The sequence below is a fragment of the Heterocephalus glaber genome, unplaced genomic scaffold, assembly GCF_053883595.1.
Source record: "Heterocephalus glaber isolate CG9 unplaced genomic scaffold, H.glaber_assembly_v1.0 deba00001497, whole genome shotgun sequence".
Taxonomy (NCBI): domain Eukaryota; kingdom Metazoa; phylum Chordata; class Mammalia; order Rodentia; family Bathyergidae; genus Heterocephalus; species Heterocephalus glaber.
The window spans coordinates 15,835,224-15,842,701 of NW_028258320.1; positions in this window are offsets into that span (position 1 = coordinate 15,835,224).

Consider the following 7,478-nt stretch of genomic DNA (forward strand, 5'->3'; position numbering starts at 1 on the left):
CCTTGGGGCCTGGTTCTTCTCAGCCCTCAGTCTCAGGCTTCGTCTCTTCTTGACCTTCCCTGGGTCATCCCAGTGCCATCTTGGGCCTACCTTGTCCCTAGCTGCCTGCCCTGCTTACTACAAATTCCCTCCTCTGGAGAGGTGTCCCCCACTGCTGTGAAGGGAAAATGGGCGATGACCACTCTAGCTTCTTCCTGCTGGATGGGGCTGGTGCAATAGTTGGCAGTCAGGAACACTCCCCAGAGGGTCTCTCTCAAGGCCCTAGATAGACCAGGTGTCCTTCTTTCCAGTGGACAAACAGCCATGAGTCTGGAAGAGACAGAGCTTATTTATTAAGCAACTGAGTATGCACAGCCCAAATAGCAGTCCCAAGAGAATAATTATCCCAACAACAAATGTTTCTTTCTACCAGTGTGAGCCAGGAATGACTTCTCTATAAGAAGCCATCCAGGGACCCTTAAGGATTGACTTGGCACTAACCTGCTGATGAAGATCTTGGAGGGCTGAAGACATTGCTCAAAGTCAGAAATATATACACAACACTCACTTTTGATTGCACAGGCCCTGCCCTGTGTTGTTGTCAGGATATCTGGAGCCATTTAGTTCTGTAACACAACCTGTCTCATCAATTTGACTTCAGTGTTTAAAAGAGAAATTACTGGGCCAGGGATTTAGCTCAGTGGTTCTGGCGCCTGCCTCGAAAGCTGAGGACCCGAGTTCGATCCCCAGTACCAAAAAAATAAATAAATAAATAAAAATAAAAGAGAAATTCCCTTGAGCCGTTTAGGGTTCTCTTGGTATACAGTAGTTGGTTAATGTCTCTATATGTTGTATGACATCTTCCAGCCCCAGGAAAGGAATGAAGGTAGAAGCTAAATAATCACACCAGTGAAATATACTGAGACCACTGGTGTTGATGGGGTAGGCTGGGTAATGTTCTTAACCCATCTGCCTTGGAACTAGGCAAGTCTCACAATACATCTCGCTACCCACCCAGGCCACAGCCACAGCCATAAAGTAGTCCTGCAGAGCCGATGGGCGCCTTTAGGGGTGCTGCATCAAATTTAATCCAATCTACTGCAAATCAATCGTTGTATGTATCTACTGATCAAGGGGAGCCCATCCCATATTTAGTGATATCGAGCCAGTGTGAGTGGGGTTCCTTTGTTCCCAAGATAAGAAGGTCCTTTGGCGAAGGCATCCCACAGTGGCAGTTAACCATATTTACTGGAAGTAGCCATCTTGGTAGCTTTGGTAGTTAGATCTAACAGGACCTTGGCCTGAAAATTTGGATAACAGGTTTAGTCAGTGCCCACATGGAGGTCTGAGTGTTGTTCCTAGAGGTTTCATAAGTGTTTGGGGCTGTGAAGAGTGGACTGTATAGGCCATTTAGCTACCTTAGATCCATGTACTACCTGTCAAACACCAGAGAGTTTTCACATTCAATGAGATCGAGTAGCTTGTTCCACTTACTATTCTAGAAGAATGCCCACCAGGGGAGCCCTGAGGTGCTGGAAAGGAAAGCCATCCACAAACCTAGCATGTTTCTTGCCATATTGACTTTGCATATTCCTGGGCCCAAACCAAAAACAAATTTGACTCCTTTCCCTGTCTAAGTGTGATCATGAAAACAATAAGAGGTAGCATGTCAAAGTTTCGTATCTGGAGATGTAGTTTTTTTTCTGAACAAGAGATTTAAATCTTCTACCAGCTCACAAGAATATTCAGGCAGTGGGTCACAGGTAGAAATGTCCCCAGCTCCCAAGGCTTGAGTTGGTAATGGTGTACCCAGGAATCCAAGCCAGCTACCTCCACAGCAAAGGCAGTTGTGATTTGAGAGTCACCCGTGTATACAGTCCTTCCCAAGTTGGCCATAAGGAAGCAGATGAGGAAGATTTTACCAGCACCACGTCTCCGAGGTACAATACCAGATGTGCGAGCTCTCTGGGTTAAGCTTCCATTCATTGCTGCAGAATTTGTTGAAATTTTCCAAGTGAGCCGATGTCTTTAGTCCAATCATGTTTTCTTTTTTAAATCAATAAAAAACTCATTAGTTTAAAATGGTCACCTGTAAAGCATTTTGAAAGGACTGAGTCCCAATGCTTGGCGTGTGTTTCTCATCTGGTTGAGAGTCCTTGGGCCGAGTCTGGGATAAGGACACTTCCAGATCCTAGGGGCTGGAGCAGCATTTTCTGTAGCTGGATGTACCCTGTGCCACCTCATCCATACCCTTCTGGTGCCTCTGCAATGTGTTACTGCCACTTTTGAAGGCAAGTAAACACATCAGGAGTTTCTCTTCTATGGAATTTTAGGGGAGACCCACAGGCTGTTAAAGAGTTCCTTTCTTTTCATATTTTTACACTGTCAGGGCTGTAAGTTCTGCTAACTGAGCATTTGTTCCAGGGCTGAGTGAGCAGCTCCCAAGTGTCTCTCACAGAGTTACTGTAGCATATCCTGTTGCCCTTTTTTTTTTTGGTACTGAGGATCGAACTCGGGACCTTGCGCTTGCAAGGCAGGCATCAGAATCACTGAGCTAAAATCTCCAGCCCTGGGTTTCCTTTTAGTTGATAAAGAGGTCATGTTATCTTGCCATATTGTGCTACCCAAGGCCTGTTAGCTCTTTTTAGGGTCTTGGGCAGTGGGAAGGAGAGTATGGGTTTAATTTTTTTCCCCTTAGTCTTCCAGTTCCTTTGGATATGATAAGGTCCAAATATTTGACTTCAGAACTGCAAAGTTGTGCCTTAGACCTGGAGACTTTATACCTTCTCTACCTGCCAAAAATTTTAGCAGGGGCCAGTTGCCCTGACTAGAAAATTTTTCTAATGGGGTGCATAGCAGAATATCACCCACATATTATGACTGTAATTTGAAGAGGATTTCAAGCAGGCCACGTTGTGGGAAAGCACCTGTCCAAAAAGATGAGACAACACATCTTAGTGAGTTGAGAGGTCACGCAGGTCTTCAAAGGAAAAAAAAAAGGGAGAGTCAGGGTACAGAGAATACAGCAAAAGGTCTCTTCAGGGATCTGGGAAAGGAAAGTATACAGGTTAGGTGCCGCCAGGTGTATGGGTACCTCTGTCCCACTTATTGAGCAAAGATGCTCACTAGGTTCCAGTCTCTATTGGGTTTTTGTATTCCTAATATCTAGGTGTTCTAAGGTCCGTTGCAGGGGATATTGTCTCTGTTGAGGAAAAGTAGTGGGGCCCTTAATGTGGATCTGCACAGAAGTAGCTTTCTTTATTGCCTTTCTTATTTGTTTGGTTTCTTTTTTTTTTTTTTTTGTACCGGGGATCAAACTTGGGTCCTTGCACTTGTGAGGCAGGCGGTGGAACCACTGAGCTAAATCCCTGGCCCTATTGCCTTTCTTATTTTACTCTGATTTGCCCATACCTCCAAGTTAATTACCATCTCTGCTAGAAAGACAACATACCTTGTGTTTGGGTCATAAGCAATAGCATTTAGGCAAGATAAAATCTCGGGAGGGGAATAGGCTTGATCAGAAAGGCATGTGAAAATAGAAACCTATCCCAATTATAGATGAGAAGTTGAGAAAAGAATTGGACAGGGGGAAAGGAAGTCTTCCTGTAACTCCTTTTACCATTGTGTGGCTGTGTGGAGGAAGGCCAGGGTTAGAGAGAACAACTGAGAATCTGGCTCCAGTATCCAGCAAGAAGCTAGTTTTCTTTCTCTCAATAGTAAAAATTACCTGGAGCTCTTCTGAGTTCAGCTGGAGGGAGACACGGATATGTCCCCCAGGGACTTTAATTCTGTGCCCCCAGACCTTCGGCTCTGGGGCAGTGTGACTTCCAATAATACCCTCTGCTCTCAGGGCATGGCTTAGCGGGCTTATCATTGCGAGCTTTGTTACAATCTCTCTTAAAATGTCCTGGCTTCCCACAACCATAACATGGACAAGTAGCCACTTTCGGAGCCCCTGGAAGTTGACCTGAGGTTAGCCTTCTGTGGGGCCTCTGCAAGGGCAGCGGCCTTTCTCTTATACCTTTGTTTTCTCTCCTTGGCCTCCTCCCGGTCACAGTTATAGAAGACAGAAGAGGCTACCCTTACCAGACTATCAAGCGAGCTATCTGGGTCAAAGCCCATTTTTGAAGCTTCCTTCAGATATCAGAGGCTGACTGAGTGATGAATTTATGTTTAAGAATAATCTGACCTGGGCCGGGGATTTAGCTCAATGGTTTCGCCGCCTGCTGCGCAAGCGCAAGGACCGGAGTTCAATCCCCGGTACCAAAAATCAAAACAAAAAACCCCCAAACAAACAAAAAAGAATAATCTGACCTTCTGCTGACTCAGGTGACCAAGATGTGTACTTAGTTAGAGCCTCCTGTAGTTGGTTCAAAAAGGCGTAGGGATTCTCATCTTTCCCTTGGCTGACAGTTGACAATTTAGAATAGTTTAGAGGTTTAGACCTAGTTCTCCTCACGCCCTGAAGAACACAAGTTTGGAAATGTCTCCTGTTCCAGTCCCCCACTGCAGTATTGGAGTCCCAGTGGGGATCCTGTAATGGGACTGCCTGGGCTCCTATGGGGAATGGCTGTTCTCCTGGTCCTAACTCCTCTGGCCTTTTGGAATGGATTAGATATATCTCATCCCCAAAGGCTATAGCAGCCCCCAAAGCTGCTTGCTTCTCACCAGGGGTCAGGGTCTGGTTTAAAAGTAACATAATATCTTCCCAAGCTAAGTAAAAAGACTGAGTAAGTCCTATAAAAACCTGAATGTACTGATCAGGATCATCTGAACATTTCCCTAAATCTTGTTTTATTTGTTTAAGATTGCGGAGGGAGAATGGCATGTATATGCATGTGGGCCCCGCTGAATCTTTAATCTGAAGTGGCTTAGGGGTTTCAGGGCATGGAGGGCAGAGGGGAGGAGCATCAGGCCTGGTGGTGGTGGAGATATGAGATCTGCTGGTTAGAGCCACCTGATTTTCTTTCGGATCACACCCACACTTTGAGCATAAGCCAGGATTATCTCTCAGAGCAAAGAAGACTTGAACATAAACTATCTCTGCCCATTTCCCCTCTTTTACAAAATAATTCCAATTGAAGGATAGTGACATAATCAGTACTTCCCTCAGGTATCCAACTTTTCTCACCCAAAGGGTACTCAGGCCATGCACAGGTGCAAAAAAAGATCAAGCAACATTTCTTTAAAGGTTGGGAGTCAAAAGAATCCCAGTGTTTAAGAATAGATTTCAAGGGAGTAATGGAATTTGAGGTTGACTTCGAGTTTCCCATCCTGCAAGACAACAAGGGGAGAGATGATGTCCCTTTTAGACCCTCTTATGTTCTTAGTGCTAGGATGTCCCCCAGTGTCCCCTGTTCCAGGGCAAGTGGCTACTGACTAGAGAGTGACCGGAAGGTGGGCAGATACCAGGCTTCCTTGATCCAAACAGCCATCTCTTTCTTTTGGCCCAATTCCAATCAGCCTGTCTCTAGAGGGAAAACAAGTTCACTGGCAGTGACTGTGACAAGCTCTGGGACAGAAATCTTGCCAGAGCGGGACAACATCCTGGTGACCAGGGGTAAACTGCAAGTAATCTCTGTAGTTTCCGTTTTGCCTGTTTTTTCCATCAAATCTCAGAAGGGTTCTGGGGCTCAAAGTCTAATTCATCAACGAAATCCTAAGGGTTAGAACTCCCTAAGCAGTGACTCCACTGAAAACGCCAGCAGCTCTTCCTATCCCTGCCAATATGCTCTGGTGTAATCATTCTTCTTCTGTAAGGAGCCTGCAGGTGACCTGTAATTTACAGAATGATTCCATGGGATTGAGAGATGTGTAAAGGCTTCTTCCTTTGGCAGGCATTCTGACTCCTCTTCACTCACAAAAGGAACCGGGATCCTGACTAAACCTACTCAGTTCCTCGTGTTTTCCCTGTTGATCTTTCTTCACAGGCAATCCAACTAGGGATTTCATGAATTTAGCAAGGATGTATCTCTGTTCTTGGGTATACTGTCTTTCCAGGAAGCAAGGGAGAGGAGTATTCCAGAGACAAATATACAAAAGAACACATGTTATTTAAGTTTAAAAATTAGTCAGATAAAGAGAAAGCTTCTTATCCCACTCTTCCTCATTCAGATTTTTATGTTAGGCTCACTTGCTCAGGTTTGTCTGCTTCCTACTGACCAATTCAAAAGAGACCATAGGCTGGGGATTTAGCTCAGTTGTTTCGCTGCCTGCTGCGCAAGCGCAAGGACCAGAGTTCAATCCCCAGTACCACCAAAAAAAAAAAAAAAAAAAGGAGACCATAAAGCCTGGTAAAAAGGAAAAAAAGGATTTAGTCAAATCTAGCTCTGGAGACTGAGGGACCCACTTGCCTCAAATCACCATCTCCCAGCGCACAGGTGGGCAAGGAGGGGTAGCACACAGAGAGAGAATGCCCATCTCCACACTGGCTTTTTAGCCCTGTTTAGCTCACTGTCCCCTTTATCTGGAAAGTAAACTGGGCTCCAGACTCTCTGGTGTCAGGATCTGCATATTCTGTTCATCTGGGCTGAGGAGAGGTGGGAAGAGATGTTTATGCCCTAGGCCTCAGCAAGCCACTTGTCTCTAAAGGGAAAAAACCCTAACTTTTAAAGTTCCATTGTACAGTCCTGGTAACAACTCCCCCTTGCTTATTTGAGCCCCCCGTGGTGCTGTCACCTGGCCTGCCATCTCAGGTGGGGTTGGTGAGCAGGCTCCATCAAAGGTAGCTGGGGGCCCGGCAATTTAGCTCAGTGGCATCGCACCTGCCTCAAAAGCACAAGGTCCTGAGTTGCGTCCCCGGTACAGGAAAAAAAAAAGAAAATAAAGAAAGAGAAAAAGGCAGCTGGGCATGAACAAAGGGAAGCCAGTTGCTTGAGCCTGAATAAGTGCCAATAAAGATTGTGGGGGGCCAGGGATTTAGCTCAGTGGTTCCGCCACCTGCCTCGCAAGCGGAAGGTCCCGAGTTCGATCCCCAGTACCAGAAAAAAAGAAAAGAAATCTTTGGGCCGGGGATTTAGCTCAGTGGTTTTCCAGCCTGCTGTGCAAGCGCAAGGACCCGAGTTTGACCCCCGGTATTAAAAAAAAAAAAAAAATTTGTGGGGCCAGGGATTTAGCTCAATGGTTCTGGCGCCTCCCTTGCAAGCGCAAGGTCTCGAGTTTGATCCGTGGTACCAAAAAACAACAAATAAAGATTGTGAAGTCAAAAGAAAGCCAAAGTCAGGAGCTATCTAACCATTACGCCTGCTAGAAAGGCTTTTTTTTTTTTTGGCTTTTAGGCAATCATGAATAAGAACCTTTTCTCATAACCCTGCAGTTCTTCTTACTTTGGTCAGTGACTCTTTGAGGCTTGCAACTTTGCCCCTTGTCCCTGTAGGCATTTTCTTCTTTTCTGAAGGCTGCAGCCACCTTGTGCCTTGTCCCTCGGTACCTTTCCTGTGATGTCAGTCAGAAAAGGTCCCATATCGGAGGGTATGTGACACCCTTCTTATCAAACAGAG